General features: G+C 37.4%; 1 protein-coding gene and 1 pseudogene across 1 annotated transcript in view; both read right to left on the minus strand.

The window, feature by feature from the left end:
- LOC116253370 (probable transcription factor KAN2) overlaps positions 1–17,584 on the minus strand; it is a 55,225-nt gene that overhangs the window by 7,277 nt on the left and 30,364 nt on the right. The window lies entirely within an intron of this gene.
- Positions 15,639–16,862, minus strand: LOC116253248 (transcription factor MYB41-like; annotated as a pseudogene).

Here is a 17,584-nt window from a genome sequence, read left to right on the forward strand (position 1 = left end):
AAGATGCTTCGGGAATCACGTTAATGAATTTTCCTTCGCATTGGGGATCGGGAATGAGAGTTTTCTTACAAGATCCTGTACGGCTGCAAAGAGTTTGGTGTCACATATGTGGAACTGAGAGCACAGCTTCCACTTCAGTTTCCTGCTCACATTTTCCGAGTTTCTTAAACAATGGGGCTGTTTAAACTCTTTGTTCCTGTTATTTGTTTTTTCTACCATTGTGATGCTCTCCGATTATTAGGTTGACGATGGTCCAATGATTCATCTTTGAAATAAAGTTCTGGTGCACAAGCTATTAATTTCTGGAAGCTTAAAAAGTTCTCTGTGTTCCTTACTGTTCTTCCTTTTCTTCTTTTTCCTTTAAGATGTCAGAACCTTCCTTTCGAAGGCAGCAACTTGGAGCATGCTGGTTTTAGACTTAGGGATCTGAGGGAATGCCTTGTGTTTGAATCGGATGAGCTCAAAAGTTTCATGTCATAAATTAACAAAAGCATTTACTTAATTTGCGCCGAAGGTTTTGTTTATGGATTAAGATCATCGGTGAACGTGATAGAAGGCATTTGCATATTCTGTGCAACGTAATATCTTAATCGGTTAAAGCTTTTACAATAATTCAGCAGTGGCTTTTTCATGATGCACTTATTCTAGAAGCTTATGTAACTGTCAATAAGCAGTACGCTTCTTGTGAAGCCCAAAACGCCAAGCTCTCCTTCGTGTATTGTACAGTTTTCTTGGCTTTCGTTCGATTGCCGATCACTCCTGTCTTGATTTAGCTTTCATCTTCTATTTCAATATATTGTGTGATCTATTTTATCCATTTGCATCTCAATATAGTTTGCTTTTTTTTTTTATTGCTTCATCTTCAATTTTAATGTTGTTCTTTGTTTCGTTTTATTTTTCCTTCCTATATTTTCTCCAGCGCCAGTCACGTGCTCCCAAAAATGCCCTCTTGTTATATATATATATATATATATATATATCAGCCGGCTAATTCTACGGTCAGGTAGCTTTTTTTTTTATTTTGTGTCAGTAAGCATTTTGTTACTAAAAGCCGAAACCAAGTAACTGGTAATCATAAATACATTTTTATAATGGTTTTTAGCAATACAAGATAAAAAACTAACCATATGGCCGTAAAAGTAGCCGGCTGATTTTAATATATATATATATATATATCCTCATTTTTTAAATATTTTTCATAAATCCAACTATTTGGACGAATATATAAAAAGTCAACAAATATAATTTGAAAATGAACCATGAAAATCCAATGTTAAGATTATGTAGAAATGAGAATTTCAAGGTTAATGGTCATAGCTTTCTCTAGTTATAACATCCAATTTGGACATCAGATAATCGTCAATTTCTTTACTTCTACTTTTACCCAAATATTGCATCCATGTATAATGTTAGGGCCATTGAACATTAATTACTAGCATAAAAGTTCACTAGACAAGCTGCTTCCTAGACAAGCCATTTGGGTATAGCCGTTGCTTTTCAGGCATAGAAGCCTGTTTTTCCAAGAACAGTGAAAATCCGGTGCATTGTAGACCGTTGATTTCCTGGACAGCGAGATAAAATCAGCATTAAGTGAATAAATTCCAGGACTTAATTCCTGCCCATTTTAACTTTTAGATCGGGAAAAAGAGAGTCATCCTTCTGATGCTAATATTTATTCCCATGTCACTTTCATCCACGGGGATTGTGTATCACCAGAACCGTGTTTGTGGCTGTCTTGAAGCAAACAGGTGACAATGTAGAATCAACGCGACACTTGATCGTAGAATAAAAAGTTTTACCGTGACATAGCATCGGGCCTAAGAATAAATTTCTGACATCTAACTGTTCTTGTTTTGTCGCCCAAAGTTTCGAAACATGATGTGCATTGGACTGACTCCTGGATGTATCCAAATCTGGCCTTTTTTAGCTACAACGTGTACTGTTATGCCGTCTGCATTTATCTCACTTCAAATTGAAGGCTTTCCTTAAGTACGGATTCTCAAACATAACCAGAACTATGAGCAGATGAATCAACGCGGCTTAATTGGTTTATATGAAATTAATGAGACAGGAGCCTCATAAAGCCCGAGATTATTACAAATTTAGAGCTCTTTTTTTATGTTTTCTTTTTTCCGAAAACCACCCAATGCAGAGAGACTTTGTCGCTTGCCGGATGCAAAACCTTGTTAGTTTAGTAAATTGATTATGTGGGGCGGAGTTTGCAGATATTGTTTAAGTTAGAAGACAGAAAGGGAAATGCTTGAAATGAGAGCAACTTAAGTCTGCTGGTCTTTGTAAAGTCCAATCATCCGGTGATCATTTAAACATGCAAAAGTTTCCAACATGAAGATGTTTAATGAGCCCATAAAGTAACTTATCTCTCACTCTAATCAATTGAGCCCGGGTTAATCTTGGTCTTCTGGCTAAAGGGCAGTCGTTATGAAATTTTAAATTTCTAAGGAGCACCAATACGTAAATGAGAAAAGTTACCTTGAAGTATCCATATAAAAGTAAGCATTTTCTGTGTAGGCAATTACCCACACAATGGCCACACCTGTACAGTTGCGAAACCATAAATTTTTGGCTAAGGAGCATAGTTGTAGAAATTTTATGGGGCACAACAGATATAAATAAGTAAATGATTGTAAGACGTCCACATACAAATAAAATAAAATAAAATAATTGTTACTGGTGTGGGCAACTGCCCACGGCAGCCTACATAGCTCCGCTACTGCACCTGCCTCTGCCCCTAGTAGCTTGGGCTGAATTTGACCAAAGTGACACAGACAGAATAGCTTTCGACTTTTACCAGTTTGTGCTCGATTGGAGGGTATTATGGTCATTTTGACCATCGGGCCGGAAAAAAAAAGACCTGCTTGAGGTGGTTGGTTGGGCAATCTACTGGTCGTATATAGGGAAAAAAGCAGATGTGATGGATCAGGAGGATGCAGCGAACCAGTGCGAACAAGAATCTGGAGGATAAGAAGGAAGAGATGATCTGAAACACCAACTATTCTGGTTGTGAATATATCAATCAATTGGGTGGAAGAAAGAAAGAGTCTCAAAAATTCACCAACACTAAAGGTGGCATGGCATCTCTCTTTAAAAGATGCAAGGACCATGTCTTTATGATCAGTAAAAACACTAAAAAATGAGCTTTACTTGGTACAATACAATCCCACTTTGATGATAAAGTCTCGCGCTGCCAACTAAGGCAGACTGAGCCACAAAAAATCAAGCACACAAGATTGGTGGGGGTCCAAAATCATGTGGACTCCAAAAAGCGAGTTCCATTTCATTAGAAAGTGAGTTTCATTAGATCACGAAACGGGATTTGTAGTCCCACAGAACTTGTTAGAGAGCGTCTGGACGTATGCATGGGGCGGGCCCCTGCTGTTCCTACGCCCCGAAGATGGCTGCTACAATAGCTGCAATCGATTCATTACATGTCAGGTTTTGAATTTCTTTACCATCATCAGCAGATCTGAATCTGATTACTGTTCAGATCTCATGTCGCAGTTTCATATGAGTATCAGATGATCTTAATTCTTATGCTAGTTGGATTCGATTTTGGTTTTAGAAAACAGGGTATGAAGCCGAATTTAGATTAGCTATATTCAGCAAACAGGACTGTTTTCATCTTTAAGATTAGGGATGCCAATGGATCGTATTCAAATTCGATGTACTTGTAACATATCCAGGATTTTTTGGTTATTCCTATATTCGGATTTTTTGGTTATTCCTATATTCGGATTCAAATACGAATCCAATTTTTATTCATATCTGAATCCAAATATGAATTTTGAACCGAGTTCGACTCGTTTTCAGAATGTAAGAGCATTGGATTTAGGATTTTTATTTAAAACTAAATATGATCGGATATTTTTGTAAGTCCAAATCTAAATCTGATTAGATGTCATTTCTTAAATCTATCTGATCCGATGATTTCTTAGTCAGATATTAAACCTTTTTACATTTGATATTTTAGATTTGATCAGATATCTGATTCAAATTAGATACATTGCTTAGGCCTAGGCGTTGGGCCGGGCCAGGTTCGGGTACAGCCCGGGTTCGGGTCAAATATTTTCTTTATCGTGCTCAACTTCAACTTGAGTGAGCCCGGCCCGGCCCGGCCCGAGATCTTAACGGGTCGGGCCCGGTTATCATTCTCTAGGCCCAGCCTGGCCCGACGGCCCGTTAGGTCTTCCTTCCTCCGCCGCGCCCTGCCGCCCTCCCTCCCCTTTTGCATTTTCCCGTTCGTCGTCGTCGAACTACGCTGGTCTCTTTCATGGTTGCCATCAACGGCGTCGTCGGCGACAAACCCGCTGGAGAACAAGCCCACCGAAGAGTACCGAGCTTCTCATCTGAAAGCTACCCTTCCAGTGTCTCGTCCGTGTGATCGCTCAGGATTTCAAGACCGATCTGAGGTTTCAGACCAGCGCCATTGTAGCACTTCAGGACACCAATCTGTGCACCATCCACACCAAGAGGGTGACGATCATGCCGAAGGATATCCAATTGGCAAGGCGCATCAGGGGCAAGCGCGCTTGATCGCGTACATTGGAAGCATGTTGGTGCCTGGCGAAGATTAGTTTTGCTAGGGTTTCCCGTCCTTTCTTTCTGTTTGCGTTTTGGGGTTGGAAATGGTGAAGATCGCCTACATCACACTTTGTTGCTGCACGGGAGAGCGACACAGAAAATCTCCGATGGAAGGAAGAGGTCGGGGAAGGAAGGGAGCGGACGGCTGCCTTGGTCGCCGTCTGGGAACGGAGGGAAGCCGATGGGGTCGTTGGCAGGGCGGAGAGCCGACGGGGAGGAGGCGAAGACGGTCGTGTGGGCATCAGGCTGACCCGACAAGACCCGGCCCGGCCCGGTCCGCCAGTTAACAAAAACAGGCCGCGCTGGGCCTCGGGCATGGTCGAGTCCAGGCCCGGTACCCAGCCTGGTATGTCAAATAATCGGGCCAGGTCTTGGGCCTGACGGGCCGGCCCGGCCCGGCCCGATACCCAGGCCTAATATAATAATATTGACATCGCTATATAAAATCTGAAATTCAAATCACCAAGAGGTGATTTGAAACTGCAAGTTCCGGTACTGGCAAAAAGTGGTTGCTTTTCTCTCACTCTCTCTTGTGTAAAGAATATGATCCAAACCTTGTTTCCTGTGAAATCAACGACCATGTATCCATCCATATGGAGTTTGATTTCAGTGATGAGGATGAGCGATAAGATTTTGGTGAGAGTTCCGATCTGGTCCAAGTTGGATCCACTCGTAATGGTTTTGAGACAGATCCATTGTCTATGACAACTGATTTAATGACTTATATTCTTACTTGAAATTTTGAAACCGAATCCACATTCAATTACAAAGGTAAGATATGGCTTTCCATGTATAGTCAGGTCAGTCAGATCCTTATCAAATTAAGGACTCAAACTCAAATTCATATACCCGACCCATATACTGAATTCAAGTTGGACTATAACTAGGATCCGTTTTGCCTTGTCAAATCCAAAACCATGCACGCCTGATCCAGGATCCATTTAGAAATCCAAGTTGGACATGGCTGTAAAACCAGACCCGTAATGCGCTTCATTAATTGTTCAATTAAACTGTAAAAGTGCAGATGCCATAACTGGGGAACAATGGTGTTACATATCACATGCGGTGCTTTAAAAGTGAGATCGGTTAACAGAAGAGCAAAATTAACGTCATCCCATCAACATGTGACTTAGATATCAACACCACAATCAAATGTATTTAGTACCCACCAAAAACTTTATCTTACCAAATTACTGAGGGTAAAGTGAAAGTGAGCAATCAAATGTATTTAGTACCCACCAAAAACTTTATCTTACCAAATTACTGAGGGTAAAGTGAAAGTGAGGTGGTAAAAGAAGAGTCCTACGCATCCTAAGCTAGCTTTCACATGGTTTTGACGTAGTGCTGTCACTATTAGCTCCAGTGTCGTACCGGTTCGATTCAACGCCCATAATTGCCGACACGTCTTTATTTTTTCTTTTTTTTTTAAAAAAAAAATGTTTTCAAGCAGGGCGTGCTCGATCTGACGACGCCCTGATATGACTGTTACTGCATATTTGATTCCATTTATAAATCCATTTTCTTTTCTATGAGTTTCAGTATCTATAAAAATTAGAATTTTTACTGTTTCTATGGTTTCTATCTTATTGTTATAATATGAATATGCCAATTAGTTATCTATGACGTAGGGAATGATGGAAGCACCGAGTCCTTGAACTTGGGCAGAGATCAGGTAAGAATTTTTTTTTAACTTACATGTAAAATTTAAAAAAAAAAAATCATTTATCCTATATAAATATTTTGAAAAATTATATTTCAACCCTTGTTAAAATTTTAAAACTATAATTCATTCCTCATGAAAAATTCTTACCTTCACCCTCGATGCCAGCTATATTTGTAACTAATTGGAGTGCAACATATATGTCGTTTGCATTTGCATTCTAGAGAAATAGCTCCATGGGAATCAAACTAACAACTGGGCTTTCTCTAGCCCACCAGTTCGACTAGCCCTCCATAACAACTCGGCTTTCACTAGCCCACCAGTTCGACCAGCCCTCCATAAAAGATTTATACCAAGATAAATTGCTAGGTTAAGGAGCTACATATTGGACTAGAATAGAAGCAAAGGTTTGAGTCCAATAATATTTAGGGAGTCCATCTTTCATCGCAAAGCCAAACACAGGGGAAAATAGCTTTGAGGAGTTTTATACTACATGTTACCAAAACAACGGTTCCTGCATGACATGTCTTAGTATATAATCAAGATTGTAATTAAGGAATCGATAACAATTTTAGGTCAATGTTTTGTTACTAAAGCAACTGTTTTAAGTAGTTGATTTCCTTATACATATGCACCAAACATAGTCTAGTCTAGTCACAGTTAACGTACAAATAACTCGCTTTTAAAAAGACTCCTTGAACAAGATGTTGGTTTTTAACCAATCTTTAAGAAGTTAAAAAAATTTAAAAATTTGGTCGCACTCTTTGTGAAATTAAAACCTACATCTACCACCCAATTACCCATCAAGCGAAGCCGGTCATGTATATCTTATTATGCATGAAAATTTCGTACACCAGTATGGTTAATGACAAAAATACAATACACCAGTATGGTTAATGACAAAAATACCCTTGAAAGCAAACCTTTTTCTTGAAAAAAGTAAAAAAAACTAAAAAAGCCATTCCCTTTTAAATAATTTCTAAAATATCTCAACTCCTTATCCTTTCCCCGCCCTCTGGTCTCTCTCGCCTTCACTCGCTTTCTCACCCTTTATATCTTCGTAGATTTTCCATTGCCATTGTTTATGAAAACTTTTTCGAGCAAGCCATTGGTGGGATGATAATTGGGGCGGATTGGGGCGGATTAGGTTCAACCATCCCTCCTTTCCTAGATCCACATTTGAATTAAACCTCATTTAATGTAGTTGTTAATTATGTCAATTTTCTCTTCAATGTCAAAGCTTGGCTTCATATAATTCCAAACTACATATCCTTATTTGAATAACAGTCCCAAAAAACTATGGATAATGTACTTATTCGGTACTAAATTAGTATATGGAAATAATGATCCGGATTCACATGAATATGCAGGGTTTGAAGCTATATTGGAATATATTGGCTACATGCCCATTTGACTCCTCAGCAACAGTACAAATAGAATATAGATTTGCTAGGGAAAGTTCCCTCTTCTTTTGTCTGTCTTGAGTAGAAAGACGACCATTTAAAGCAATGTAAGTGAACCAACAGCCACAATGACGAACATCTTTGTTCCAAATAAATTCACTCCAAGTTTCCTTAGGCTACTTCTCTCTAGTATCCTCCCAAGTATCTCTCACCTTAGCTTCAAGGGCAGACCTCCCTGAAGAATATCCATACCACTTCCCAATTGAGGTTTGGGCATGCAAAGCCTACGAAGAATTGTGCCAAATTCAAGAACAAAGAAGAAATCAGATTCTAAAATTTGCTGGATGGTCATTGTTCTAGATTCTTGGAGAAATAAAAGTTCTTCTTCTAGGAGGGCATCAACTAGAACATGACATTCTCATTTACCATACCAATAGCTTATCTCACCTCTGTTGATCTGCCACACAGCATTTTCCTTAATAGGATATCAGGACATAATGCAGTTCTTGATTGTTTCGCTTTGGACTTAATAACCTATAAACTCTTTGGAGTAACATATTTTTTGTGGCAAAATGTAGCCCAATTTACTTCATGAGCACAGATGGAATGGACCATTTTACCTGACACGCCTTAGACCATTCTTCGAGACGTGGTAATCCCACGCCTCCCTCCGAGTAAGGTTTGCAAATTTGGTCCCAAGCAATAAGGTGCCTTGATCTAGGGTTATCATTTCATCCCCATAAAAAATTGGCCATAGATGCAGCAGCCCAAGCACCTTCTTAGGAAGAGGAAAGACCGACGTCCAGAAGCCAATAACGCTGCTAAGGACGTGGTTGAGGAGGCATAGTCGACCATCATAGGAGAGGGTAGCTGACTTCCACAAAGAAAACCTTTTTTTGACCTTGTGGATGAGGGGTTGGCACCAGTCATATTTAAGTTTACCAGCAAACAAAGGCAGCAAAAGGTAGAACGCAAGAAAGATAACATGATGGGCGTTGGTGACGGCAGCACAATGCACAAAAAGATCACCCCATTCATCACCAGAAGTTCAATGACTGCCGAAACATTCAAATAGTGCCATTGCAATCAACATTTACTCATCTTGTTTGCATTGCTATGTGCATGCATTTGTGCACACGCATGTGGGTACGATTGAGTAGTTATTTCCAAAGGATTATTTTAAGCTTTTTTTTCCTGAAAATTCTAATCATATCCATGCATTGATCTCCCCTTTTTCAAAAGTCACGCATCCACTCTTGCATCAGTTTAGTCGAGACAATATAAGATTGAGGTCATATGCTTGTACTTTTTTACTTTTTACCTTGGACATGGGATCAGAGGTTAATCCCGGTTAATTGGGATTACGGGGATTTGATTACTTCATATTTGAAATCCATAGATCTAATATGGATCTATGTTTTTTCAAACCTGGCAAAACGTCCAAAGTAAAATCCATGATTCAGGATCTTAAGTTTGACTTGAAATCCTTATTTTGCATTGAAAAAAGGTGGGATTGGGAGAGAGCCTAATCTTTTAAGTCCCCATTCTCAAATCTAGAGGATGTTAGCTCGGACGCAAATCATGCCCCTAATAAAAGATCCTTTTTTTTTTCGATGAATCAAACGCTTTCCATTAAGAGGAATTGAAAAACACAAAGAATATTGAAAAAAGAAATGAAAAGAATTACAAAAAAACTCTAAGCATGAGGTTTTTCTCAGATATAATACGGTAAGCTTGGAAAAAATGAGAAAAGTACGTAAATTTTTAAAAAATTAAAAAAAAAATAAAAATGAGAGAAAAATAAAATAAATAAGAAACTAATAGCACAAACATTAAAAGATAAATACATTTGCAACAAATAAAAACTATAAAAAGAGAAAAAAACTGTTAGACATTAAAAAATAAAAAAATGTGAAAAAAAGAGAAAAAAACATGAAAAAAAACGTGTTAAAAACGCTTTTTTCATTTTTTTCAAAAAACACATTTTTTAAAGTTTAAAGCAGCCAGTTAATTTATCACGTTTTTTTGGTTTTTTTTTTCAAGAAAACACATTTTTTATGACTATGACTATGATATATATATATATGTGTGGGGTTCTGGAAACTTGTATAGTTCATACTTCATACTCGTCTCCTCACTAAGACAATGTTTAATAGTTTCTTTCATAGTTCCTACATAATATCTCATAAAATCCTTGTTACAATGTCAGACAACAGCCCTGGCATGTACCCAAATAACGCTCAATAGAGAATACCGCGCTTGCTTTGGGCACCACCCCTGGCACAGCAGAATGCATTATATATATAAGGAGAGGGTCTGATGGGTGGTTCAGTTGACTGTTAACTAACTGTTGGTTCCTCCAAACAGATTGTTTTACAGACCCAAAAAAAAAAAAAAAAACAGAATCAGAAGAAAGGTACAAAAAACGAAAAACAAAAAAGACAGTGAAGCAAGAGCTCAAATTAACATGCTCAAGCAATCCAGAAAAATTATTCTACAAAAAGAAAAACCTCATGAACAAGTGCTTGTACATCAAGTAAGAAAAACTAATTTGAGTGCACAACACATAAAAATAGAAAAAAAATATATTTTTATATAAGATACACAAGAAAATGTATAAAGTGGGTTCATGAACTTTTATGTGCACCGAATGACAGACAAAATATAGCCATTAGGCAATTCAAGAGCCATAAACTAACGTTTGGCAAATGCAACAACTAGTTGGTCATACAAATGGAAAAAAAACCTTATAATTGAAAAAATAAAAGTACACAAGAAAATAAATTACAGGATAAAACATATATATTTATGTATGTTCGTCTATACTATGTATAAAGCACCTACCACACATAATACATGTGCATTACTTTCTCATTGTTGACATTGGTCAATGATATGTCATAGCAACAAATAAGAAAGCCTGAAACTAAAGCTGAAGGAATGATTGAATAGAAGCTACAATTGTTAATGATTGGTTTTTGTGTTGCCTTGCTGGATGGTGAAGGATTTTCTTTTCATTGAACTTCAGTAACCATTCTAAGGAAACAATGTTGTTATTTTTTCCAAATGAATGCGGTATGCACATCTGAGAAAATTTTGAACCCATTACTCAAATTACAAGGACATCTTATTCTTGCTACTTATTATAGTTTGTACTCTCTTAGGGAATATTTATGACAAAGTAACTTTATCTGACATGTTATTTATGGTTCAAATTCTATCCTTTTTCTATTTTGTTTCTTGTCTACAAGTTAGCAACAACTTATGCTTTCCTTTTTTAATCTCTAGGTGCAAAGGTTATATTTTGGGACCTCAAGGAGCCATTCCTTGTGTATGTAGACAATGCTCGTATGGAAACAGCTTTGGAGCGACTTGATACTGTATGAGCATATTTTTCATATCCATTGTGTATGTACATGTTTGTATGTGTATGTAAATGTGCATTCATTGTGCATGAAGACCAAAAATCTCTCATTAGTTCAATCTATCCAAGAACATTTTACCATATGATTGTTTGCTATAAAATATACTCCATATTGTGCTTTGTAAAAATGATGATTTTTGAAAGTCAACGAATTTTGTGTCATTGTTTTTTCTTACTCCAAATCCTATTTGCACATTGCAGTCACATGAAAAAGGTGTATTCTTTGTTGAACTTAGGAAACCATGAAACTAGAGATAGATAATAACAAAGGTTCTAACTTATAATATTCACTATTTGTGCATGATGCCTGTCTATCTGCCTACCATGTAGTGTTGTGTATACACAAGCATACTGCATATGCATAGTTATGTCATATGTTTAATATACAGTGCATACGAGCATGTATTTGCATGAATGAGGATGAAAGTTAACCAGGTTTTTAGTAATTTATCATCTAGTGGAAAGTTGTTCGTTAGTTGATTGATCAACCTAACCTCACATATCCATTTAGCATAGCATTCTTACAAGGAGGCCACTATGAAGTGTGCTATCTTAACATCTTGATTTTTTTTTAAATTCAGTGCAATGTGGCCCTTGATTTTGAAATTCTCACAAACCATCTATTCACTCCAAGACAATCCAGGACAAGTTGCTCGATAAACAATTGTAGAGATCATAATCTATAGGATTTTAGTCCATATAAAAGGTGAAGAAAGAATAGCATCAAGGAAGCAAATAGGGTTTGTTAAGTAGCACTTGCTTGAACTGTTGTGTAGAGAGCAGCTCCCTAGTCAGCCTCCTCCATGCATACCATAGCAATTCCCTTATGTGTTGCCGTGCTTGCTCCTCTGCTACCCTTGTCTCATTCTGTTAACGATAAGGTTGAAAGACAACTGTTTTAGAGAGATTTATGGAAAGAATCCCCGCAAGATCAATTAAAATTAATGATAAAGGAAAAAGAAAATCTTTTCACAAAAATTAGATTTAGTTTCCGATTTAGTTTCTCATGTTTATGGCCACCAAAATTATAGTGTTAATGATAATATTGAAAGACAACCGTTCTAGAGAAATTCAAAGAAAAAATCTGAGTAAGATCAATCAAAATTAATGATAAAGGGAAAAAAATCTTTCAGATTTAGTTTCCCATGTTTATCGTTGCCAACATTATAGGAACTTCAATTATTTATCCTCGTTCTATGCATTGTGTAACCAAGGCTCATGGTGGCCTTCCATGGTGAAAAACCATGCACGTTTAATGAAAAAAAAAACTTTTCATTGCTGTTTTTTATTTGTTTCGTTTCTTCTTTATTTTTTAACTTGGTATCAGAGTGTGATGCTTGATGAAGAAGAATGAAACCCATAAGTGGTCTACAGACGACCAAATATATCGCTGCCTTCTTCACCAAAGCGAAGACTCGATCCTGTGAAGGAAAACTTGAGAAATCAAACTTGAGCTTTCTGAATAGCTATCAAAGCACGATCTACCTTCACAAAAAACTTCATGAGGCAAATATGGTCATTTAAATTCAAACCATTCTGCATTATAACTTATAATTGGAGGTTGGCAATCAAATAAATAAATACGACCACTGTAGTTGCTATTCACTTTTCTGCTAAATTAGAATCTAGAGTTTGTTCAAATGAAGACGTGTTTGATCCTTCATCTTTCATGCTGGACAAATTACCTTATAAAAGTCATCAATAAATGATAAATAATATTTAAAACCATTATAAGATGTTACTGGGGTAGGACCCCAAACATCACCATGCACCAATTTAAACGGTTTACTAGCAACAGTTTCAGATAAACCAAAAGGAGGAAGAGTCATTTTAGCATATTGACAAATTTCACACACATGTAAATCAAAAGTTTTATGGGAAAAAATTAACGACAAAATTCTACTGGGCGTCAATGCCACAAATAAGAGTCCTTAATTCTTTTTCAAAAAAACTTACCTTTCCAACTCCAACAACTTTAATGGAGGTGCGATCAGCTATAGTCACAGTTCTATTTTCATTTTTATTTTCTATATCTTTCAAATTATTGTGAAAACATGACATATGTTCAGATGCACTTGAATGCACGATCCAATAGTAATTTCTAGTAAGAGGGGTTTAAGTTCATACCTGGCTGATTTTTAGGTGAAGTGAACGCTGATGCACCAGTTACCGTGTTGGTGTGGTTCTGGCCATTCAAAATTTTAATAATCTTTACAATAGTTGCAAGAGTAACCTCACCTTCGTCGGATTGAACCAACTGTGTCTACGGTTTATACTGCTATTTTAAAGAATCTCCCTTGTTGGTAGGTCCACCATGTAAATTCTAGCATTTTTCTCGAACATGCCCTTCTTTTTTATAGTATGTGCACTGGTTGTTTGCCTCTAATTCTGAACAATGGTTGAACCTCTATTTTTTCGTGTTTTTTGTTAATCGAGGCATTAAACACAACTTTTTCAATGTTTTCACTACTAGTTTTAGTATTAATAGTGTCACCGGTCTTCATAATCTTCCTCCGTTTTTCTTCTCATAAGAAGGTATTACACACCATATCCAAAGGCGACATACAAGATGTCATTGATATTTGGCTTCTTGCTTGTTTGTAATCTTCACCTAAACCAGCCAATAGTTTGAAGGTTCTTTCTTGATCTCGCTGCCTCTTAATACGAGCATGGTTGGTTGAAAATGGACAATGAAAGTCCATCTCATTACGCTCCCCTCTAAGCATAGCAATGTGGTCCCTCAAGGTCATATGACCTTTCTTCAACTCATAAATTTCATGGGTGAGTTGATACATGTGTGCTGTACTATATTTTTCACTATATAACTCTTTGGCAGCATTCCATATTTCCTCGACAGTTTCAAATAATAAAAACTCTCAGCGATTTCAGCATCCATAGAATTCAGTAACCAAGACATGACCATATGATTACTGGACTACCACTCATCATAATTAGGGTCTTCATTGGCTGGTTTAGATTTTTTTCCATTAACAAACCTAAGTTTACATTTCCCACTTAAGAACAGAGCGGCAGCTTTGGAGCTCTTTGGACCATGACATATAATTTAAGACATTCAATGGAACATTTTTAATTTTGAAAATGGTGGTACCTGTCTCCATGACAATATGTTGTTGTGTTGATGATCCACTAGTTCCTTCGTTGGCATCCGTTGAACTTCAGAAACTTGTGGCACTTGTAAATTCTGTATCTTTTCGCAGGATTGTCCAAAAAATCTAAAAATTGGACTAAAAATACTAGACACTTGCTCGAATTCAACGCCACCTTGCTCGATCTTTGAATCTCCTCTAGTAAAAAACGCGGCCCAGAGAAAGTCACGCCTAGAATGCCCTATCTGGCGAGTCTTGTGCAGGGTTACCTCCTGCGACAGTAGTTGCGACACTTGCAAAATGTTGGCTTGCCCCTCAGCTCCTTATCATCACAGGGTCTCTCGAGATCATCGCTCTGATACCATGATAACTTTTGAGAGGGAGATGAAAAAGAAGACAATGCACACATATTTACGTGGTTCGGATTTGTCAATCCAACATCCACGGTAAGAGCATCACGCAGCCTTGCTCTATTTTCTCATTATACTTCTTTATAGATTACAATGAGTATATATAGTGCTAACACTTGTCACTATCACTCATTAGGGGTGGTTATACTGCTATGAAGGGCGTTAAAATGCCCATTCTGTTTATTAACCTCGTAGGATGTGTTGCAGAATATATATACATATTTATCTTCTTCTGCTTCGCAGACAAGAAGGCCAGAGTATGATCTCTCCCTCTATGCACTTCAAAATTGATTCACAAGTGATCACCATATTCGTCACCATTATATAGCATGCACATAACAAGGTTCGGAGACTTGATCCAAAGTCTGTTGCTTCATACTCTTCAAATTAATTTTTCTTTTCTTTGTTAACGGCATGAAAAATATACAATTATATTTCATAGGGGAAGGTAAAATATAACCGTACATTTTTCTTGTAGCTGAATATTTTATAGATTAAATATATATTAAACGATAAATTTTTTAGCAGTTCAAAATTATTGTTTGAGGTTTGGGGTTGGGAAGCTGTGGACCAGCAGATACGGTTGTTTTGTAGCAATTACAAGTCAAGAAGGCTATTTTCTTACTGTGTGGAGGCCTATTGGCACTATGTGTGAGTCGATTGTTTTTTGTAATTCTTTTCATTTCTTTTCTAAATATTCTTTGTGTCTCTTAGTGAAGAGACGAGTATGAAGTATGAACTGTACAAGCTTCCAACATTTTTATATATATATATATATATATATATATATATATATATATATATATATATATATATATATATATATATATATATATATATATCATAGCCGTAGAAACTGTGTTTTTTTTTCAAAAGAAACACGAAAAAACGTGATAAATTAACTGGCTGTTTTAAACTTAAAAAAAAATGTATTTTTAGAAAAAAACGTTTGAAATGAAAAAAAGGCGTTTTTATTTTTAATTCTCTACCTTTCATATGAATATATATATATATATATATATATAAGTCTTGCACTTACTTGAAGAGCTCTGTCCAGCAGTCACCGGATTGAACATCGAAATTGAGTTCTCCCCAGGAGTCGAAATTTGTCATCGTTGTCCCCATCGTTGTCGTTATTGCCGTTGAGGAATTGGTGGACATTTCAGATGGGTTCAACTGGTCTTTGGTTTGGTTGTGATTAGCAAAAGTAGGTGGGGATGAAGCCAGAGTGTCTAGCGAAGGAATATATCCGTTCCCATTGTCAATATACACATGATTCTGCTGGTAGGCACAAGGAATTTCTGCGTTTTTCAGATTACAGAAACTTGGGTTCACTTGGATCTGCTCCATGGGGAGATCGGCATAGGACTGGAGGTTTTCGAGTTGGTAGTTCTTTAGAATTGGTGGCTGCTCATTGAATCCAAGGGGCAGGGAACAGGATTTGGCATTGATCACGTCCTGAAGGAGGTTTTGCAGGTAGTAAATTCCGGCGAGTTGCACCGCGTTTGTCTGTAATCTGAGACTCTGTTCAAGTGAAGGCAAACTTGTTAGCATGCTTAGGTCTAGTCTTGGCTTGTGGGTAACTGGGTCGATCCCCATCTGGATGAGTTTCTTCTTCACGTGGGTGTTCCTGTGATTCTTGATTTCATTGTCTGTCCGCCCTGGTAAGTGCGTCGCAATTGTAGACCACCTAGAGAACACATAGGAAATAAGTTTTTTCCGGCGATCACAAAGTGAAACTGAATTATTTCTCGTAACATAGATACTGTTTTCACAAGCAGGTAAAAATTAAGATTAAAACTTGCTCACAAGCTATTGGCATGCAACTTTTCTTTGGACAATGTGAAATCTCATTTACTGAGGAGAGGTAGAAGTAATTACTTGTTCCCCTGAACAGAGTGAAGATGCAAAATGGTCTGCTCCTCATCAAAGGTAAAATTTCCCCTCTTGATGTCCGGCCTCAAGTAGTTGCTCCATCTCAGCCTGCAACTCTCGGTTGAGCCCGGCAAGCTTCGGGAGAGCCCTCCAACTTCCATGGCCGTGCTTCTGGATGTACTCCACAAGCTTCTGGTCTTTCTCAGGGGTCCATGGTCCTTTCTTGAGTCCATTTTCATCACAGCATGGAGATCTCCCCATGTTAACTGCAAACAGAAAGGCCAAGAAAAGAAAACCAAAGTATGATCTCCCTTAACTTTCAATGGAAGAAGATGGTGGTGATGAAGAACCTTACCTAGTAGCCAAGATAGACTGAGATGAAGCTCTGCTTCAGAACACGAAAAACAAGTTGTGCTCTTGCATTAGATGAAGATATATATATATACACACAGAGACTTCCAAGTTATGGAAGAAGTTGACGTGCACTGTAAGGCTTTTGTCTTTGTTTTTGTTTTTTGTCAGAGTGAATAAGTCTCTTAATTGGGGTGGTGTTTTGCCCCAAGTAATATCCAAAAGAAAAAGTCACTATTGGTTTTCCAATAAACTTTATGGCAATTAGGCAAGTTAAAACGGAAACTGCTAAGTGATGGATTAGGACCCGTCGAACAAAAGGTCCTAAGCAAGTGGGTGAGTTGGTTGGATCATTTCACCTAGGACATTAATGAGGACTTTCTAAAATGTTTCCCATCTGTTTCCAAGATGAGCATCGTTTTTTCTGTTTCGATTGGTAGGTGGTTGTTTTTCTTGTTCAAGTGGGAATTAGGTGACAGAGTATTAAAACTAGTGGTATCCAGATCTCTGCTTTGGAATGATCAGCTCGTATTAGGAGGAAATTGAATGATGAGCTTGTACTAGGCAAAAGAATGTTTGTTTGTCTTTATGTTTTTTCAAATGAGGCCAGTTGAGTATATAGTTTTAGTAAATAGATAAGAAAAAAATGTATATATATGAAACGGATGGGAAACTTCAACCTACTCACGCACGCACTTGCTTAGGACCTTTTGTTCGACCGATCCCAAGATCTCCCCATGGAGCAGATCCAAGTG

The sequence above is a fragment of the Nymphaea colorata genome, chromosome 4 (assembly GCF_008831285.2).
Source record: "Nymphaea colorata isolate Beijing-Zhang1983 chromosome 4, ASM883128v2, whole genome shotgun sequence".
Lineage (NCBI taxonomy): Eukaryota > Viridiplantae > Streptophyta > Magnoliopsida > Nymphaeales > Nymphaeaceae > Nymphaea > Nymphaea colorata.